Here is an 11,774-nt window from a genome sequence, read left to right as displayed (position 1 = left end):
CGCAAGAAGCACGAACAAAACTTGAAGAAGATTGGATCAGTCTAGAAACAAAAACTCAGAGTTTAATGCTTACATTTTGCAACTTGAAGAATCATTGTTTCAAGAAAAGGTTCGTCTAGGACCTAATGATCTCAAAGAAAGTAATGAAGAAAGTGCTTCACTGCGAAGACGCATTAGAGATCTTGAAAAAATTCTGCACAATTGTCAAGTCAGAATCACTGAGTTAGAGCAGACTCTTGAAGAAACGAATGAACAATGGCAAAAATCAACTGAGTTTTATGTCGAAAGAAGTGAGGAAAGAAGCAATATGGTGTTCGAGGCCATGGTTCAAATGAGCGAAGTTGCCAGATATGTTGGGGAACTAGCTGTTGAAGCCGAAATAATTGAGCATCAAGTTGATCCAGTTTCTAAGTGTGGAAAGAAGATTTCATGGTTAATGAAAGAAATTATAGAGCTTAATAGGAAAGCTATGCCTTATATGTAGTTATGAACTATTATAAAGAAACTTTTGTATGCCGATGAAAGTTGTTCTATGATAGTTAACTTTTTGGGATCAATGTTTTTACATACATGCATTTTGCATACATTCATCATTTATTTCATAATTTTCGCTATGAATTATTTTATTTATTAAGTTAAAATTCATTAATTAAAATTTGAAAAAATAATATTAAAAGATTTTTCAATCGCAGTTACTCTGGCCAAAAGAGAAATACTACATCACTACGGTACTAGACAAGCTACTAAGAGAATTATGGAGGATAAAATACAGCGTATTGAGGAACAGCATCATAAAGAACAAGAAGAAATGAGAATGAAGTTGGAAAAAATTGAAGCCAATATTGCAAATTCACAAGATAGTATGATGAAGAAAATAGAGGATATGTTTAAAAGGCAGGCTATTATTGGAAAAATACCTGAAAATCCTGTATCTTTTGATCAAGAACCCATATATCCTCTAGGTTTTCCACCAGAACCAATTTATCACTCTGGTACTACACCTATACAAATCAATGCTCGTACATCTGCATTACAAGAAGCCAAACCACATGAAGATCAACAAGTGAATCCTGCATCTTCAAGCAAAAATCCGCTTATATCCGATGTGAAAATAGGGGATCTTAATACTGAGCATTTGATCCCAGATTTGAATGAGCTGAATGAGAAACAAAAAGTAAATGAAGAATTGACCAGACAGATCAAGAGCTTAGAAGAACGAATGAAATCCGTGGAAATAACTGAATCATTCTATGGGTTTGATGCTAGTGAGTTGAGTTTGGTTCCAGACCTAATCCTTCCCATCAAGTTCAAGGCTCCCGAATTTGATAAATATGACGGTACTACCTGCCCTTCATCCCACATTACTATGTTTTGTCGAAGAATGGCAGGATATGTGAAGGACGAAAAATTGTTAATTCACTGCTTTCAGGATAGTTTGACAGGACCGGCTTTAAAATGGTATACTCAATTGACCAAAGCCAACATTAGATCCTGGAAAGATCTGGCTAAAGCATTCTTAGAACAGTATCGCCACGTAACAGACATGGTTCCTGATAGATGGACTCTCCAAAACTTGGAGAAAAAGAATAATGAAACATTCAGACAGTATGCCCAGAGATGGCGTGACACAGCGGCCCAAGTTCAACCACCTTTGTCAGAAAAAGAGGCCACAGTAATGTTTGTCCATACATTGAAGGCTCCTTATTTAAACCATTTAATGGGAAATGCAACCAGAAATTTTGCAGATTTGGTCATTTCTGGAGAACTAATTGAAAATGTCTTGAAAAGCGGCAAGATTGAATCAAATGATGGGTCTAGTTTCAAAAGATCTACGTACCGGAAAAAGGAGAATGAAGTCAACAATGCAAATTCTTATAACAAGGATTCATTGAAAAGTGTTACAATAACCCAGCCAAGGGTTAAGAAAGAGGAAACAAACACTAATCGAGCAGAGTCCAGAGGATCTCGAAAGGAAAATGAAAGGTTGTCTTTTACACCTTTACCAGTACCGTATGCAGAGATCTATGATTCGCTGTTAAAAGCAGATGTTATACGGCCTTATCCCTTGGTTCCCATGCAACCACCATTCCCTCCTTGGTATGATACAAAGGCACACTGTGTTTACCATGAAGGAATTACGGGTCATTCCATTGAAAACTGTTTAGCATTCAAAAGGGTGGTTCAAAATTTGATCAACACTGGGAAGTTGGAATTCAATACACCATCTGCATCAAATCATCCATTGCCAAATCATGGAGATAAAAACGTAAATGCAATTCAGGAAGAGAACAAAAAGAAAGCAAAGACTGACATTTCTGAAATTAAATCTCCATTTGTTTGGGTATTCCAACAACTCTCTTTAGCCGGTATAATTCCACAACAATTCAGGCCAACGCAGAATGAAGGCAAGAATTATTGTGAATATCATCAGGAGAAAGGGCATAAAATTCAACTATGTCCTGAGTTTAGGGATTTGGTGCAAAAATTGATGAACAACAGAGAAATAGAATTCTTTGAAGAAGAACCCGGGAAAAAAGAAGATGATGTTTGCTCATCAGAGGATTCTAAACCAAATCAAAGAATAAATGATCCTGTGATCATTAATGTGAAATCATCTACGGTGATTCCTGCACCAATAAGGCCAAAAGTAGTTATCACCACTCCTCTACCATTTCCATATAAAGATACCCGCAGGGTACCTTGGAATTATACTACCAATGTTTCAATGGGAGGAGGATCTGTTTCTCTAGAAAAAACAGAAGAGAAAATACAAAGTCTGAGTACCACATCGACGTCTGAAGCAGTGAGCGAGGTCGGTTTCTTTACAAGAAGTGGGAGATGTTACTCTCCCGAAACATCCAATGCTTCAGAACAAGTGAAAGCAAAAGGAAAAGCCATGTCAATACCTCAGAAGGTATTTGAGGATGAATCCCTTCCAGCATTTAATGAGCCTGTGACAGAAAAACAAGCTCAAGAATTTTTGGAATTTTTGAAATTTTTGAAACATAGTGAGTATAGTGTGGTTGAACAACTACACAAACAACAAGCGAGAATTTCTATTCTTGATCTCTTGATGAATTCAGAAGCACATAGAAATGCTTTGATGAAAATCCTCAATCAAACATTTATCCCCGAAGATATATCCCTCAATAAACTTGACAGAATTGTGGGACATATAGCCGCTGACAATTACATAACGTTCACAGATGATGAAATACCGGAAGGCGGAATGGGGTCAGTAAAAGCTTTGAACATCACGACACATTGTCATGGTCATGTGTTGCCAGGAGTATTGATTGACAATGGATCTGCTCTCAACTTGATGCCTCTAGTTACACTTCAAAGAATGCCTCTGGATCAATCACACATGAAGAGTTATCAGAATGTGGTACGAGCATTTGATGGTACTAAAAAACAAGTGCTTGGGAAAATGGAAATACCGTTGTTAATTGGTCCAGTCGTGTATAATATTGACTTTGTGGTGATGGACATCCACCCCACATATAATTGTCTATTAGGGAGGCCATGGATTCATTCAGCAGGAGCCGTTCCTTCTTCATTACATCAGAAATTAAAATTTGTTGTTGATGGACAACTAATATGCGTCAGTGCTGAAGAAGAAATCATTGCGTCTGTAACAAGCGATGTTCCATATATCGACACCAATGATGAGGCTCTTGAGTGCTCTTTTCGAGCTCTTGAATTTGTAAATGCAACCTTTATTGCAGAAGGAAGCAAAATTCCATATCCCAGATTGTCTGATTGCACCAAGATGACGGTACAACAAACTTTAGGCATCGGAGCTAAAGCTGGGAGAGGTCTAGGAAAGAATCTTCAAGGGATTTCAGTTCCTATCAGTATAAAGATGAAAAAAGACCGTTTTGGGCTAGGGTTTAAGCCCAATCTTCAGCAAAAGAACAAAGAGATGAAAAGAAGATGTGAAGACAGAAAGGCAAAATTGAAAGGGGGAGAAATCCTTTGGAAACACATGTCTTTCCCACAATTGAAGACCACATTCAGATCAGGGGGAACAATTAATATAGAACAGCAGCTTGTTGAAGCCTATAAAGAAGAGAAGTTGACGAAAGATCAAGACATAGTTGAAGAAGCTATGAATGGATTATTTATCAACATGATCATGAATGACAACAAAACTGGCAAATACTTGGATAGGATTCGACCATGTCTTCCTGGAGAAACACTCACCAATTGGACCACTGAAGATCTTCCTATAGTTTTTAATATTAATGCAGAGTAATATTCAGAACTAATTTTTATGTTTAGCTCAAAAATATGAAAACTTTTTGTTATCTTGTAAAGGAAATTATGTTAAATATAAGGAATTTTCTTTAAAATTTTCATATGGCAATCATTCTTTACATTTTCTTACATTATTACATTTTTTTTCATAAATTTACTATATTCTTTCGGAAATATGTCCGACTTAAATTTGCAGGTGTCACCGTGTTAATAGCATGTGTATTCCTAAATTTAATCCAGTGATAAATTTAGAGCATCCTATATGTCTGGAAGAAATCAATGGTTGTGAGGATGAACTGGAATGTGATGTTCCTACTGAATTATTAAGATTGGTAGAAAAAGAAGACAAACAAATTCTACCCCACAAAGAAGAGGTTGAGACTGTGAATTTGGGAACAGATGAAGAAATGAAAGAGGTGAAAATTGGTACTACTCTGACAGTCCAGATAAAACAAGAATTGATAAATCTCCTTCAAGAGTTCAAAGATATATTTGCTTGGTCTTATCAAGATATGCCTGGTTTGAGCACGGATATAGTAATACACAAGCTTCCAATCAATCCAGAATATAAACCGATCCAACAAAAGCTCAGACGAATGAGGCCAGAAATGTTGTTGCAAATCAAAGAAGAAGTGATGAAACAAATCAATGCAGGTTTCCTACAAGCATCTAAATACCCAGAATGGGTAGCCAACATTGTTCCCGTACCAAAGAAAAATGGGAAAGTTTGAATGTGTGTGGATTACAGAGATCTTAACAAAGCTAGTCCGAAAGATAGCTTTCCCTTACCCCACATAGACACATTGGTGGACAATACTGCAGGACACGCATGGTTTTCATTTATGGATGGCTTTTCAGGATATAATCAGATAAAAATGAATCCTGAAGACATGGAAAAGACAACATTTATAACCATGTGGGGCACATTCTGTTATAAAGTGATGCCATTTAGATTGAAAAATGCAGGGGCAACATATCAAAGAGCCATGGTAACTTTGTTTCATGACATGATGCACAAAGAGATTGAAGTATACGTGGATGACATGATTGCCAAATCCCGAACTGAAGAAAAACATATTCAAAATCTGAGGAAGCTTTTCCAGAGATTGAGGAAGTATCAATTAAAGCTTAATCCTGCAAAATGCACTTTTGGGGTAACTTCCGGGAAACTTTTGGGATTTGTGGTCAGCAAAAAAGGAATCGAGATTGATCCAGATAAAGTAAAAGCAATTCAAGATCTTCCACCACCCAATACAAAAAAATAAGTTCGAGGCTTTTTGGGAAGATTAAATTATATATCTCGGTTCATTTCTCAATTAACTGACAAATGTGATCCAGTGTTCAAATTACTTCGAAAGAACAATCCTGAAGTCTGGAATGAAGAATGTCAAGAAACTTTGGATATTATTAAGAAATATTTATCCAATGCCCCAATTTTAGTATCACCAATGCCTGATAGACCTTTAATTCTCTACTTAACGGTCTTCGAAAATTCGATGGGATGTGTACTAGGACAGCATGATGAATCTGGAAGAAAAGAAAAAGCTATCTATTATCTGAGCAAGAAATTTACCGATTGTGAAATTCGATATCCACCAATTCAAAAATTATGTTGTGCTTTGGTGTGGACTACTCGAAGACTCAGACAATATATGTTATACCATACTACTTGGTTGATATCAAAACTTGATCCTTTGAAATTCTTAATGGAATCACCAGCTTTGACAGGCAGAATGGCTAGGTGGCAGATGTTATTATCTGAGTTTGATATTGTATATGTCAACCAAAAAGCGATAAAAGGAAGTGTCATAGCTGATTTTCTGGCCAGTCGTGTATCAAATGATTATCAGCCTTTGAACTTCAATTTTCCCGATGAAGATTTGTTGTGCATATCCATGAATGAAGAAGTCAGAACAAATGATGAATTTGCAACTTGGAAGCTTTACTTTGACGGAGCATCTAATGCTTTGAGACGAGGAATTGGGGCAGTGTTAATTTCTCCAGAAAATGTTTATTATCCCTTTACGAGTAGACTGGAGTTCTTTTGCACCAATAACATGGCGGAATATGAAGCTTGTGTCATGGGGTTGAAAGCAGCTATAGAAAGAAAAATAAAATTTCTCAAGATATATGGAGATTCATCGTTAGTGGTGTATCAATTGCGAGGAGAATGGGAAACAAAAGACCCCAAATTGTTGGAATACCGAAATTTTACCCTCAAATTAGTGAAAGAATTCGAGAAAGTTACCTTCAATTATCTCCCTCGAGAAGAAAATCAAATGGCAGATGCTTTGGCTACATTAGCTGCTATGTTTCAGGCAACTAAGAAAGTTGATATAATGCCAATCAAAATGCAAGTATATGAAATTCCTGCACATTGTTATAGTGTGGAAGAAGAGGTAGATGGTAAACCATGGTATCATGATATCTTGCAATATATCAAAAATCAAAGTTATCCACCAAATGCATCGGAAATTGATAAAAGAACCTTGAGAAGAATGGCTGCTGGATATTTTCTTGATGGAGAAATTATGTATAGAAGAAGCAGTGATCAAATGCTATTGAGATGTTTAAATACCAGCGAAGCTCGAAATGTCATTGAAGAAGTACACAGTGGAATATGTGGAACACATGCAAATGGTCTTTCCATGGCCAGAAAAATAATGAGATATGGATACTATTGGGCTACCATGCACACTGATTGCATTGATTATGCAAGGAAATGTCATAAATGCCAGATATATGCAGACAAGATTCATGTACCTCCGTCTCCGTTACATGTAATGACAGCACCCTGGCCATTTTCTATGTGGGGAATAGATGTCATTGGAGCAATCACACCAAAAGCATCGAATGGACATTGTTTCATCCTTGTGGCAATTGATTATTTTACCAAATGGGTTGAAGCTGCTTCATATACTAATATTAAGAGGTCCACAGTCTGCAAATTCATAAAGAAAGAGATAGTTTGCCGATATGGCCTACCAGAGAGGATCATTACAGACAATGCTCTGAACCTGAACAACAAAATGATGACCGAACTTTGTGCACAGTTTAAGATCAAACATGCAAATTCAGTGGCATATCGTCCAAATATGAATGGGGCAGTTGAAGCAGCAAATAAGAACATCAAGAGAATCATTACAAAGACTACTGAAACTTACAAAGATTGGCACGAGAAGTTACCTTTTGCTCTATATGCATATCGAACTACTGTTCGAACATCTACTGGGGCAACGCCTTTTTCTTTAGTCTACGGGATGGAAGCAGTCTTACCAATTGAAGTTGAGATTCCATCGCTTCGAATATTGAGAGAAATAAAATTGGATGAATCTGAATGGATCCAAGCTAGATTTGATCAATTGAACCTTATTGAGGAGAAAAGATTGAAAGCTGTTTGCCATGGACAGATGTATCAAAAACGGATGATGAAGTCTCATGACAAAAAAGTACATCCAAGAGAATTCCAAGAGGGTGATCTAGTACTAAAAAAGATTTTGCCTATACATAAAGATTTCCGTGGGAAATGGATGCCTAATTGGGAAGGGCCATACGTTGTAAAAAAGACCTTTTCCGGAGGAGCATTGATCTTGGCAGAAATGGATGGAAAAATTCTGAGAAATCCAATAAACTCAGATTCTGTCAAGAAATATTATGCTTGAAAAAAAAAGAAAAAAAAAAGAAAAAAAAGAAAAAAAAAGAAAAAGAAAAAAAAAGAAAAAGGGGGGTCAAGGTGAAAACCCGCAAAGGGCATCTTGTAACCAAATGAAGGATTTGAGTTGAAAACCTGAAAAGGCGGCTCAAATGCAGGTTGATATTAGGCATCTGGCAATTGAACTCTCTTAAGATTTTGACAGTTTGGGAGAAACTTCACATCTACAAGCATTTCGACAAACGTTTGAGATCTTCCAGACAAAAGCTTACATCATTACTCTAAATTGTGTCAACATGATTAATTTAGAAATACTTATGCTTATAATTTGTTGAGACATTTGAATTTTTATCATTCTTATGCTTGCCAGAACTTTGAATACAATTCTATCTATTTCAAGTTCAATTTATTTGAGATTTAATTTATTTTTGGAAATTCAATTTATTCTTTTCTATTGAATTAACATAATTTTGAAATAATTTAAAGATTTCTGAATATCACTTTATGTTAATACTTTTAAATACATGGAATACAAAGTAGGCAAATCATCACTAGCTTAAAGCCATGAACATCAAGATTGTTACAAGTGGTGCTACCGACAACAAGGTCGAATCCACCAAATCTACTCATCAATTGCTCCAACCGATCACCATTCAGTTCTTGCACATCTGTTTTCAAAGATATACTAAAACAGTAAAAGGCAACTTTTGTAGCATTGATTCCAGCAAAAAGAAACAAGACATTGATATCACTGGGAAACATGTCTCTATACAGATCCTTGTGTATGGTTTTTAAAGAAACCTAGAAGCATTTCCACCTCATCAGGTTCAAGTGAAGCAGCTTTATTCCTTCCAACCCATACTAGATTCCATTTTCAGCACTCATCAAGAACATACTTCTGGATACTCGAAGGTGGCTTATTGTCATACCTTCAAGAGCCTTACAGATCCTTTCTGTCAATTTGGCACTTCATGTACATGTTTATAAACAGTTCAACTTTGTTCTTGGATCCCATGAAAGCCATCATTTCTTTGTCAATGGAAAAGCATCAGCACATGGAAGAAGCAGAATAAGAAAAAATATGTTCTTAATTGACAGAATTATGAATATAGCCCTTTTCAGTGCAGTAGCAAGAAAATACTTCGAATCTACAAATTCTGGCTCTACATCGAATAAGCATTGTGATATCCTGGTCCAATCATTGAATTTAGAAGATGAATGTGCTCAATAGCATCTTCTGGAAGTGTTCTTTGAGTTATCTGATCTGGTTGGGCGGAACCAATCATTGAATTTAGAAGATGAATGTGCTCAATAGCATCTTCTGGAAGTGTTCTTTGAGTTATCTGATCTGGTTGGACAGAACCAATCATTGAATTTAGAAGATGAATGTGCTCAATAGCATCTTCTGGAAGTGTTCTTTGAGTTATCTGATCTGGTTGGACAGAACCAATCATTGAATTTAGAAGATGAATGTGCTCAATAGCATCTTCTGGAAGTGTTCTTTGAGTTATCTGATCTGGTTGGACGGAACTAATCATTGAATTTAGAGGATGAATGTGCTCAATAGCATCTTCTGGAAGTGTTCTTTGAGTTATCTGATCTGGTTTGGTAAAAATTACAGAACCAATCATTGGAATTAAAAGATCATAACCCAGGGCTATTTGAAGTTTCAGCATCTGAGAATCCCATTTTTGTCAAGTATAACAGTTTATTCTCCTCATCGGAATCAGAATTCAAGATTTCTCTGTATTAGAAGAACTATCGATATCTGTGAAATCATCTTGAAAGGTTATGTCATAATCAGATGAGTTGTTATCAGAATCAACATGTCACATGAAGGCAAGCTTTTCAAGAGCCTATACCATTGAGTTTTATTCTCAAGAGGTTTTGTGACATTATATCTACCTCTACATTTGTCAAAGAGGATAGATTCTCTGATTTGAAGAAGAAAGATTTATTGGGTTTCTACAACTGAAGAAATATTCAGTTCACCAATCTGAAATCAAATAACTTAATAATCATTCATCATATTTAGGCATTTGCAAAAATAGGTGCATTTTCATTCATTCTCATCCATGTTGAATTCTGACAGGAATTTCAAAGATTTTAGCGAAGATTTAAATCCATTATTCAATGGATCAACAGTGTCAGTTCGAGTTCATAATGAGAAGAACTCATCTGAAGAAGGAAGAAGAAATTCATAATGAGAAGAATTTATTCAACCTTTTGCTTAAATCCATCACTTGATGGATCAATTTTTCCAGTTCGAGTTCATAATGAGAAGAACTCATCTGAAGAAGGAAGAAGAAGTTCATAATGAGAAGAATTTGTTCAACCTTTTTGTTTGAATTCATCACTTGATGGATTATTGTTGCCAGAGGAGGTTCATAATGAGAAGAACTCATCATCTGAAGAAGGAAGAAGAAGTTCATAATGAGAAGAATTTGTTCAACCTTTTGTTTGAATTCATCACTTGATGGATTATTGTTTCCAGAGAAAGTTCATAATGAGAAGAACTCATCTGAAGAAGGAAGAAGAAATTCATAATGAGAAGAATTTGTTCAACCTTTTACCTGAATCCATCATTTGATGGATCAGCCTTTCCAGAGAAAGTTCATAATGAGAAGAACTCATCTGAAGAAGGAAGAAGAAATTCATAATGAGAAGAATTTGTTCAACCTTTTACCTGAATCCATCATTTGATGGATCAACCTTTCCAGAGAAAGTTCATAATGAGAAGAACTCATCTGAAGAAGGAAAAAGAAGTTCATAATGAGAAGAATTTTTTCAACCTTTTACCTGAATTCATCAATTGATGGATCAGCTTTTCCAGAGAAAGTTCATAATGAGAAGAACTCGTCTGAAGAAAGAAGAAGAAGTTCATAATGAGAAGAATTTGTTCAACCTTTTACCTGAATCCATCATTTGATGGATCAGCCTTTCCAGAGAAAGTTCATAATGAGAAGAACTCATCTGAAGAAGGAAGAAGAGGTTCATAATGAGAAGAACTCATCAAGAGCTTATTCAACCTTTTGAATGACTCTATCACAGAAAGGAGGTCATCATCATCCCCAGCAGAAATTTCATAATAAGAAGAACTTATTTGGAGAGAGAGAAGAATTTATTCAATATCTCCATTATGATCAAAGTAAAGTCAAATGGATAAAAAATTTTATTATCTTTTCATCTTTGCCCTATTCTTGTTAACACAAGAATGAGCAAAGAGGGGCAGCTGAAGATACTAATTTTTTAATCCATATTATTATTATTATTATTATTATTATTATTATTATTAGTATTATTATTATTATTATTATTACTTTTATTATTATTATTATTATTATTATCATTATTATTAAATATATATTAAATATATATATAAATAAATAATTACAGACCAATTACAACTGGACCGGCCCAGTTACAAACAAACCAGAACCGGTCCAGATTAAACCTAACCCTAATTTCCTAACCCTAATTTCCTCAGCCGCCATCTTCAATTCCAGCCGTTGGATCTGGTTTGATCCAACGGTCCACCATTTGCCAGAGGAAACTCTAGGGTATCTATACCCTAAGGACACGTCCCAGCGCCGCTGCTGCTGCTTCCAGAAGCCTTCACCGCCACACCAATGTTCCAGCCTCCACCACGTATACCAAGGAGTCCAGAAGGCCGGCCGTAGCCGCACACGTCTCCCCCAAACGGTGAGTCACCACTGGGAGTCCGGTGACTCACCGAGACCCCATCTTCGGACCGGTCCGACGGCTACAACGGTGGTGGCTATAAAAGCCACCACCCGAACCTGAAAAAAAAAAAAAAAAAAGACAGAGAAGGAAGGAGGAAAAACAGAGAACACAGAGACAA

This window comes from Hibiscus syriacus, unplaced genomic scaffold, assembly GCF_006381635.1.
Source record: "Hibiscus syriacus cultivar Baekdansim isolate YM2019G1 unplaced genomic scaffold, ASM638163v2 tig00002655_pilon, whole genome shotgun sequence".
NCBI lineage: Eukaryota > Viridiplantae > Streptophyta > Magnoliopsida > Malvales > Malvaceae > Hibiscus > Hibiscus syriacus.
The sequence above is the reverse complement of the archived record's forward strand: the minus strand, read 5'-3'. Positions refer to the sequence as shown.